Raw genomic sequence first — 9,140 nt, 5'->3', positions numbered from 1 at the left:
TCTCTGGACCCCGGGAGGTGCTTGGCCCCTTCTGCCCTCCTACGCATCGCCTGCTCCGGGACTTTTCCCCCTTTGTTCTGAAAGCCGGGTCCCTCGGGTCAGGGAATCCCCCTGTACTGTGCCTGACTGCGTGGACCAGAGAAATTTAAGAGCCAGATGAGCGTCCGCGAAAGGCTTCCCACAAGAGACCGAACTGGGGGTGGGCGGAAGGCAGGATGTGACCTCAGCGATGCCTTCTTAACGACATGAGAGGCAGGAAGGCACTGACAGAGAGCCGCTGGATGTAATTATATGAGATTTCTTTGACCCCTGACCACGGGCTTCTTTTTTTACATTAGCTGAAAGATGCTGTTTGGGCTGGTTTAAGGTTACTTTTAAAGCAGCACTTTGGCCGGTAATCAAATCTGCACTGCTTTCCACTTACCCTGAATGTATGGAACGTGCTGCTGCTGTTTTTAGCTGGGCCAGTCCTGGTTCCCTCTGATGGGAGGCTACTGTGAAGGCTTGGTGAAAGTTAACTAGCTGCTTTATTGATCTTGAGCAGTTGAAAGTGGGATAAATGTTCATTCACATAATCAGCAGATTATGTTTTTTAATAAGTCTTGTAATAGTTGATAAAAGTGAGGGTATGGCCTCTAACTTGGCTCCTCTGTATGCAGGCCCAAACTTCAGATCTTCACTCTCATGCCTAGATTACAGTCATAATTCCTAAAAGTTACATCGGCCCTAAAATAGAACCCTGTGGGATTCCACAAAATATACCAAACTAATCAATAGCTTGTGTATTAGGATCAATAAGTGGATATTTCATCTAGGATGTAAGGGGTTAAATGCTTCTGTTGTTAAAATAAGACTTTTGATAGTTTTGAATGCAGCTGTTTGCAATGACTTTAAACACAAAGCCATTTAAATTATTGTAAAATCATATTGCCTTTTTAGGACAAAAGTATTTGGACATTAATTGCTCTTCTGAAATAAAGTGTATTTAAATGAGTTGATCCTGCTTTTATTATGTCTCTACTCTCCAGGGAAGAAGGCTTTCTGCTAGACTTTGAATGAGCATTGCTGTGAGGATTTGATTGCATTCAGCGACTAGCGCACTAGTGAGGTCAGGATGTTCCCCAACTCATCCCAAAACTATTGGATGGAGCTCCACCACCATCATTCCAGAGAACACAGTTCTTCCACTGATCCACAGCTCCTCAATGCCTCTATAGCTCACGCCTGGCATTATTAGGCAGCATGGTGCCAATAGGGTCATAATGTTGGTCTGCTCCAGCTCTCTGCGTGTGCATTTCACATCCATGTCAGCAGTGCGTCCACAAACTTTAGGGCTTCGCAGACGGACTGGAAGGTTCTGAGGTTTCCTTGCTGGTGGACTGGAGCTTATTTCATGGTAGCCGTGTCATATCCAAGAGGTGCTGCAGAGTTACTCAAAGAAACCCAAGAAGCAAACGAGGGGCGCGCTGTTCAGAGGTCGTCCAGAGTGTGGTAAAGCCAAGCGGCCTGCTCTGCCTGCCAGGGGCAACCCCTGGTCCAAAACCCACAACCTCTCTCTCAACATCCCGCCCTCCTCAGAGCTCCCGTATGAGAGGAGAGGACAGGGGGAAGCCGCTGACTGAAGCACTGTGATGTAACAGCACAATCGCTCCCAGGCCCGTCCCAACCCCGTCCCAGGGTTTTCTCTGGCCGGGGGAGGGAGATTTTCACCTTTTCTCTCCTAAAGAAGGCCAGTCGCTCTCTAATCACCCTGCCAGGTCTCATATATCACAGACCCGACACGCACAGGCCGCTCTGGTCAATCAGAGGGGAGGAAGTCCGTGGGTGTTTTTTAATTCCTGTCACTAACTCCAGCTCGGTTATTAGGCGATGCAGGGCCTGCTTTTTATTAGACTGTGAACTGATGGGCTTTGTGTAAAGGGAGATCACACCCACACAAATGGGCCTGCTGTTCCTCACTTAACCCTATAAAGCCACATGTATCAGATATGTATTAGATATAGAAGCTTCCCATGACAAAATATTAACCACTTTGTTTGTTTAAGGTGGTAGTATCTTCAGGCCCCTGCAGATGGCATGTGCAGTCGCAAAGCAAGTACAGGTAATGATTGGCTGAAAGGAGTGAATTTCGGCATTTGGGCGTGGCCAAAGAAACTACAGTGTGAAGGAAGGAGCTGAATCTGCAGGTGTACGGAAGCAGACGGTCATACTGGTCTACCAGCAGTGGCAGAAATCCCTACAGTGGGATAACTGTCTCTACTCTCTAGGGAAGAAGGCTTTCTGCTGGACTTTGAATGAGCATTGCTGTGAGGATTTGATTGCATTCAGTGACTAGAGCACTAGAGTCAGGATGTTCCCCAACTCATCCCAAAACTATTGGATGGAGCTCCACCACCATCATTCCAGAGAACACAGCTCTTCCACTGCTCCACAGCTCCTCAATGCTGGGGGGACTTTATACCCCTCTAGCCCACGCCTGGTGTTATTAGGCAGCATGGAGCCAATAGGGTCATGATGTTAATCTGCTTTCAGTGACGCTTCTGTATCTCTCAGCTTGTCCAGAAATGCATGCATGCAGGCTCTAAGCGTGAATTCCACTTCCCAACTGTAGGGGGAGCCCAAAGCAAAAAACAACAACCCAATTCTCACAAACTGCTGCTTTAGCTACAACAGAAGTAACAGAAATTCTGACCAGAGGCCCTAAAGTGTATCGGCATCGGCCCACAGTTCCCATATCGGTGCATCCCCGCGACATTAGGTCACCTGTAGACATCGCGCCTGCACCTTCACGACGCAGACGCAGACACAGACGCTCCGCAGGGCGAAGCTTCGGCAGATGTTTTCTGTTTCTCTCAGCATCACATTTAGGGCCTTATTGCTCTTTAAGTGGCCGTGAACACATTTCCCCGAGCACTGGGTTCCAAAACAGCCCACGAGCATCGCTTGTGGTTTCTACCATTAGATCTGAGAGCAATCGGGTCTTCTTTCCAGTAAAAGAAGAGAACAAATGGAGAAGACTCTTCAATTAGGCTTCGATTACAATCGGCCACCAGAGAGAGCGCGATTGATTGGAGGAGTTTGTGGAGGAGTGTGTGCATTTGAGGGTGGGCTGGGGGGGTTGCAGCTGTCTGGCACAGTGAAACCTCCAGTATCTGCCGGGTGGAAGCGCGAAGGAGCACCTGCAGAAAGACGCAGCCGCTTCTACGGGGCAGTGGCTCGAGTCATCCCATCGTGGTCGAGCTGCGTAATCAGATCCGTGTGTGTTGTATGATATGTGAGGAGGATGCGTGGATCACATTGCGGTAATTGGGAAAGATTGCTGGGAGAAATCCGATCTGGCGTAAATGAGGCTGGAGCTTTGATTTGGTTCCAGTGTGTTTTACAGCGTAATGCTCCTGTAATCGAGTTTGGCGACTCGTGCATCAGCTCGGTTTATGGGGGGGGGAGGCAAGCGAGGAGGCAGCCTGGCCTAACACACACACACACACACACACACACATGGCTTTTCTAGTCCCTGCAGAGAAAGAAGTATTGCCATTAGAATAAGACTCCATTGGCACCATGCTGCCTAATAACACCAGGCGTGGGCTAGAGGAGGGGTGTAATAAAGCCCCCCAGCATTGAGGAGCTGTGGAGCAGTGGAAGAGCTGTGTTCTCTGGAATGATGGATGGTGGTGGAGCTCCATCCAGTACTTTTGGGATGAGTCGGTGATCACCCAAATCATCCTGGCCTCACTAACTTTAACTCTAGCTCTTGTTGCTGAATGCAATCAAATCCTCACAGCAATGTTCAACCCTCCAAAATCCAGTAGAAATCTAGTCTTCTTCTCTGGACAGTAGAGACAGTTACTCCAGCTCTTTTTAATACCCTCCTTGATTTCGGAGGGGAAAAAAAAAAATGAATGAGCAGGTGTCCAAATACTTTTGCCCAAATAGTGTAAGTCGTTCCAAGTGGCAGAAATGGGCTTCCGTAGTAATAATTTAAATATGCAAATTAGAATCGAATTCTGAGTTCCAGTCTGAACAGTCAGAGCTCAGAAGAGAGCTGCCCTGCCCCCCCCCCCCCCCTCTCTCTCCACTAATGGCTAATGACTCTCTTCCACTGAGAGCGTTCAGCTCCTCTTTCTATTAAGTGCTGTTCTTCATTTCGGCCACGGCTCGTGCAGGCTTCTCCGGGGGTCTGAAGGTGCATGTGCCTTTTTTTTTTTTTTTTTTTTTTTAACACGACGGCTCTGACGTAGCCACTCCTCGCGCTCTGCTCTGCACTGCACGGGACGGGACCGCGCGAGAAACCGAGAGGGGTGCAGAGCATGCATCACACTGCTGCTGCACGCTTATACGGTGATTCCTTGCAGCCTGTCTCGTGCAGTGATGCCAAGGAGCGCGAGAGCACCAGCACGAGCAGCCCTGCAGGCAGACGGTGACCGGAGCCCCGCGAGGCGCCGGTTCAGACCCCGCAGCATGAACAGACGTTAAAGGGACCCCCCACCCCCCCCAACAGCCGCGAGAGTTTCGTTAAAGCCCGGAGCACGCGCAGGATATTCGCCGTTCGCTATGGGCGCGCGCCTGGCCGTGCTGGCGGCGCTGGCGGCGCTCGCGCTGCGTGCATGCCAGGCGTCGCGCGACTGCGGCGATGTGCGCTGCGGCGAGCACGAGCGCTGCTGCGCGCGCGGCAACGGCAGCACCAGTAACGGTAACGGAAACGGCGGGGCGGGGGCGCGCGCATTCCTGGACGGCGCCGGCTGGCTCGCGCGGAAACTGTCGGGGGTTCTGATCCTGTTGCTGCTCTTCGCCATGGGCTATTTCGTGCAGCGCGTGGTGTGTCCGCGGCCGCGCGGGCGGCGCGAGAGGGTGCGCGCGTCCCGGGACACCCTGCTGACGACGACGTCGCCGCCGCCGCTGGAGCACGGTACCGAGTTCGCGTGGCCGGCGCCGCTGCCGCCGCCCCCACCGCCGCGCCTGCCCGCCTACGACGAGGTGAAACACCTGCCCACGTACGAGGAGAGCGTGCAGGAGGCGGAGGAGGAGGAGGAGGAGGAGGAGGAAGGACTCGGCGGGCGCCGCTCGGAGGATAACCTGCTGGAGGCGGCGGGAGCTCTGCGGAGGCCCGGGGAGGACAGACGGACAGACACGCGACAAACGAGGGGGTCCCGGAACTCAGTGTGATGGACAGAGCTAAGAGAAGGACAGCCGAGCGCGCGGGATACAAACACATAAACAAACAAACACGTAAACAAACAGCTGGACAAAATCTAGGAAAGATTTCACCACTAGAACATTTACAGTAAATCATTTGCATTTTTAAAAATATGTAAAAAATTTGCTGATTTTACTGTAAAAAAACCAAAAAACTTTACAGTGAAATTTAAATATTTTGCTAAAACAATTAACACGTTCATTAACATTTACATTCTAGACAAAAAGTCTTCAGTACAAAACTGTAAGATGTCTTTAAGTTCAATTTAAATGAAAAGCATTTAAACTCTTTGTAAAGTTTACTGTAAAAACATTTTGACAGTAGAACGTTATTTACACTTATCTGCTTTCTTTAAACCTAATTTTATTACTAGGACCACGATTACTGTTAAAATATTGGCAGTGTAAAATCACACATATTTGCATTTACTGAAACAGTAAAGTTTACATATTTTACAGTTAAAATGTAATGTAAAACTCCTCAGTACAAAACTGTAAAAGATGTCTGTAAGTTCAATTGCAATGAAACGTATTCTATTTATCTTTCAGAATGTAAAGTTTGCCAATTTTACTGTTAAAAAAGTAAAGTAAGGATTTACAATAAATATTTACTGTATATTCTGTCAAATGGTGAAAGTTTACTGTAAAAGTATAACAAAAAAACAGATTACCACACGGTTCATTAAAACAGTAAAGTTTGAAGATTTTACAGCTAAAAATGGAATTTAAAATTTCTTTCAGTAAAAAAATGTGAGAAATTACAGAAAAACACTGTCAGCACAAAACCGTTAAAAGACTAATTCTTTTAAAGCGTAAAGTTTGATGATTTTACTGTAAAAAATATGGTAATTCATTTTTTTAAATAGTTCAATTTACCAATTTTACTGTAAAATTACTGCCAATATAAAAAGAACATCTATTTAGATTATTTGAAACAGTAATGTTTACATATTTTAGGGTTAAATTATACTTAATTATTTGAAATCCAGAAAATAATTAGTACAAAACTGTTAAAAGATTTCAGTAAATTCACTTGGAGTGAAATTTATAATATTTGCAGATGTTTGCATATCTTCAAACACTGGAATGCACCACTTTCACCAACAAAAACTGAAATTCTACATTTCTTCTGGATTGGTTGCAGTTTAAAAGTGAACATTTTAACTGTAAAACACAGGAAAGGTGAAAGGTCAGGCTGTAAAGTCGTGAGTATATATGTGTGAACTCATTTCCAGTGAAAATACTTTACAGCAGCCTGATTTACATCCTTTCTGTAAAATCAGCAAAATTCACTGAAAAGTCTGGCAGCAGCTGTGAGTGGAAACAAATTCATTTACAATGTTTTCTTTTCTACACGAGCATCCCATAATATTTATAACTACCAGTAATAATCCCCCAGGCATGACAATAACAGAAACCCCTCAGCTGAAATGCAGGCCATCACACGTTTACGTCCTACAGCTGTGGTTGTGCAGGGTCAGTGATCTGTGTGTGGGTCGACGGTGGTGCGGAGTGTACAGCAGTGTGTCTCAGTGTGTCTCAGTGTGTCTCTGGGTTGAGCAGCACCTCATGCTGACCCTTCAGATCACTGTGCGGGACGCTGCTCTTCTGTGCATCCTGTATTGCTCATGTGAGGCAGATAATAAAGGCTCTGAACTCGACGCTTGCAGCTTGTGGAGGTGCGAGACGTGCTTGTAGAAAAACGTACAGAATGAATCAACAGGGAGGAGCAGACTGATTCAGGTGTTCTGCTGCATCAGGGGGTCTCCTGGCATGACCAGTGGTCTACGTCTATTCGGCCAGCTTCACGGAAAGTCATGGACATCAGAGGGAAAACATGCAGCATGGACCAAAGTGCAGTGAGCTGCAGACAGTCTTGAGGCCAGAAAAGGAGAGAGTTCACTCGCTGTAAGAGACTGTGTGAGGCGTAACGTAGGGGTGGATATTTGATCATAATTACAATAATGATCAATAATGACACAATAAGCGTTTCTGAGTATCTCTGAGTTTCATTAGCATGCTACGCTGTGCAAAGGTATACAATATATACACAATTATTCATATATTATAAATAAAAACATATTCCACTTCAGATATATATATTTATCAATCAAGTAGAACAAGTTATATATATATACACACATTTACATACACACATACATACATACACACACACACACACACACACACACATTTACATACATACATACACACACACACACACACACACATTTACATACATACACACACACATTTACATACATACACACACACACACACACACACACATTTACATACATACACACACACATTTACATACATACACACACACACACACACACATTTACATACACACATACATACACACACACACACACACACACACACAGGTTGGTGTGGTGCAACGGATAGCACCAGTACCATTGAGCTACTACACCATGTGGGAGACTGGAGTTCGGTTCCCGTCTGGGTGACTATGCTGTGCTACACCAATAAGATTCATTGGGCAAAAGACCCCTAACACTACATCAGCCCACCTCTGTAATATGAGGTACCTTGTAAGTCACTCTGGATAAGAGCATCAGCTTCTTACAGTACGTGTGTATATATATATATATACACATACATACTGTAAGAATATTAGGCAACCATTTTTACTGAAGGGCAGCAACTCCGTGGCACCCATTAGTCCCACATACGTTCATACAGGCTCACTCCAACAATCAGTCGTTGGCATCATTTCATCTCAGTGTTATTAATATTGGCAATGTCAGCATTAATGACACATGTTTATCATGAAAAACCTTCTGTAAGCTTACAAATGTCACCTTTTAGTGAAGTGTCCCAGGTTCAAAGACTAGATCAAGCCGAATAATCTTACAATATTTACACAATCAGATCAGATCAAACATATTGACTAAACATGTTTTTGCAGTGAACCCACCTCCAAAGTTCTGCTCCAGTTCAGACCTACAACTTACTTCAGCCCAGTTTCCCAACATCATCTCTGGTGGAGAGAGTCTTCAGTGTGATGCTGGTAGGAATGATCTTTGAGCTTTTAGCTTTTGATGTTTTGGGGGGAGACGGGTTAGATTCTCGAGTGATGAGGATAAGAGTTCAGGCTAAACTCTGCAGGCGGACAGATCTTTGCTCTTGGTCTACATGGAATGGAATGGAAAAGCACTTCACTGAAATAATAATCATCTGTCCAGTTTGTTCTGTGGCAGCCTTTGGTGCACTAATGAAAGCCAGTCCAGAACATACATTACATTCATTCTTCTATTCCAACAATGACCTGAAGGCCAGCAGATCCCATTAAAACCGTAGAGTTAAAGTTCACAGTTCATATTTTAGGGCCCTCTTGTTTTCAGCGGTGGATTGGTTCTCTATTCCGTCCTGCATTTATAAATACATAAATAAAAACAGATAAATAAATAAAAATATAATAAAATAAAATAGCTTGGTGAGTGAGCTCATGATGGTCTGTGGATTTGCGAGTGTGAACCTTTTTAGAGATGCATGATGTCAAGGTTCTATATCAGTTTTGCCTAGTGCTCCACATCCAGGCCCAGAACCGTTTAAGGAGCTTTTAACAGTTTAACAGTGTAACAGTGGAAGCCCATTATGTTGACATAATAATAAAGAGGTCTAATGACCTCTAAAACACTCAGCAATCCACTGATGCCATTAATAAAAATGTAATTTTCCTGTGAGCAAAAAGTTCGGAAGGTAGTCGTATGACCAAGAGGCTGATGATGAGGTTGTGACGACGTTGTTGAGAAAACGTAAACAGTGCAATCTCTGGACAACGCTGTGTCAACGCTGTGTGGTCTTGTGAATTCTATATACTGGTAACGATCTAAAGGTTAGAACTCTGAAAATGTGCTGCAAACAAGCTGAGCAAGCAAGGGCTTGACCGGGATCCATGCCAGGACTATTACATT

The sequence above is a fragment of the Salminus brasiliensis genome, chromosome 23 (genome assembly GCF_030463535.1).
Source record: "Salminus brasiliensis chromosome 23, fSalBra1.hap2, whole genome shotgun sequence".
Taxonomy (NCBI): Eukaryota; Metazoa; Chordata; class Actinopteri; order Characiformes; family Bryconidae; genus Salminus; species Salminus brasiliensis.
The sequence above is the reverse complement of the archived record's forward strand: the minus strand, read 5'-3'. Positions refer to the sequence as shown.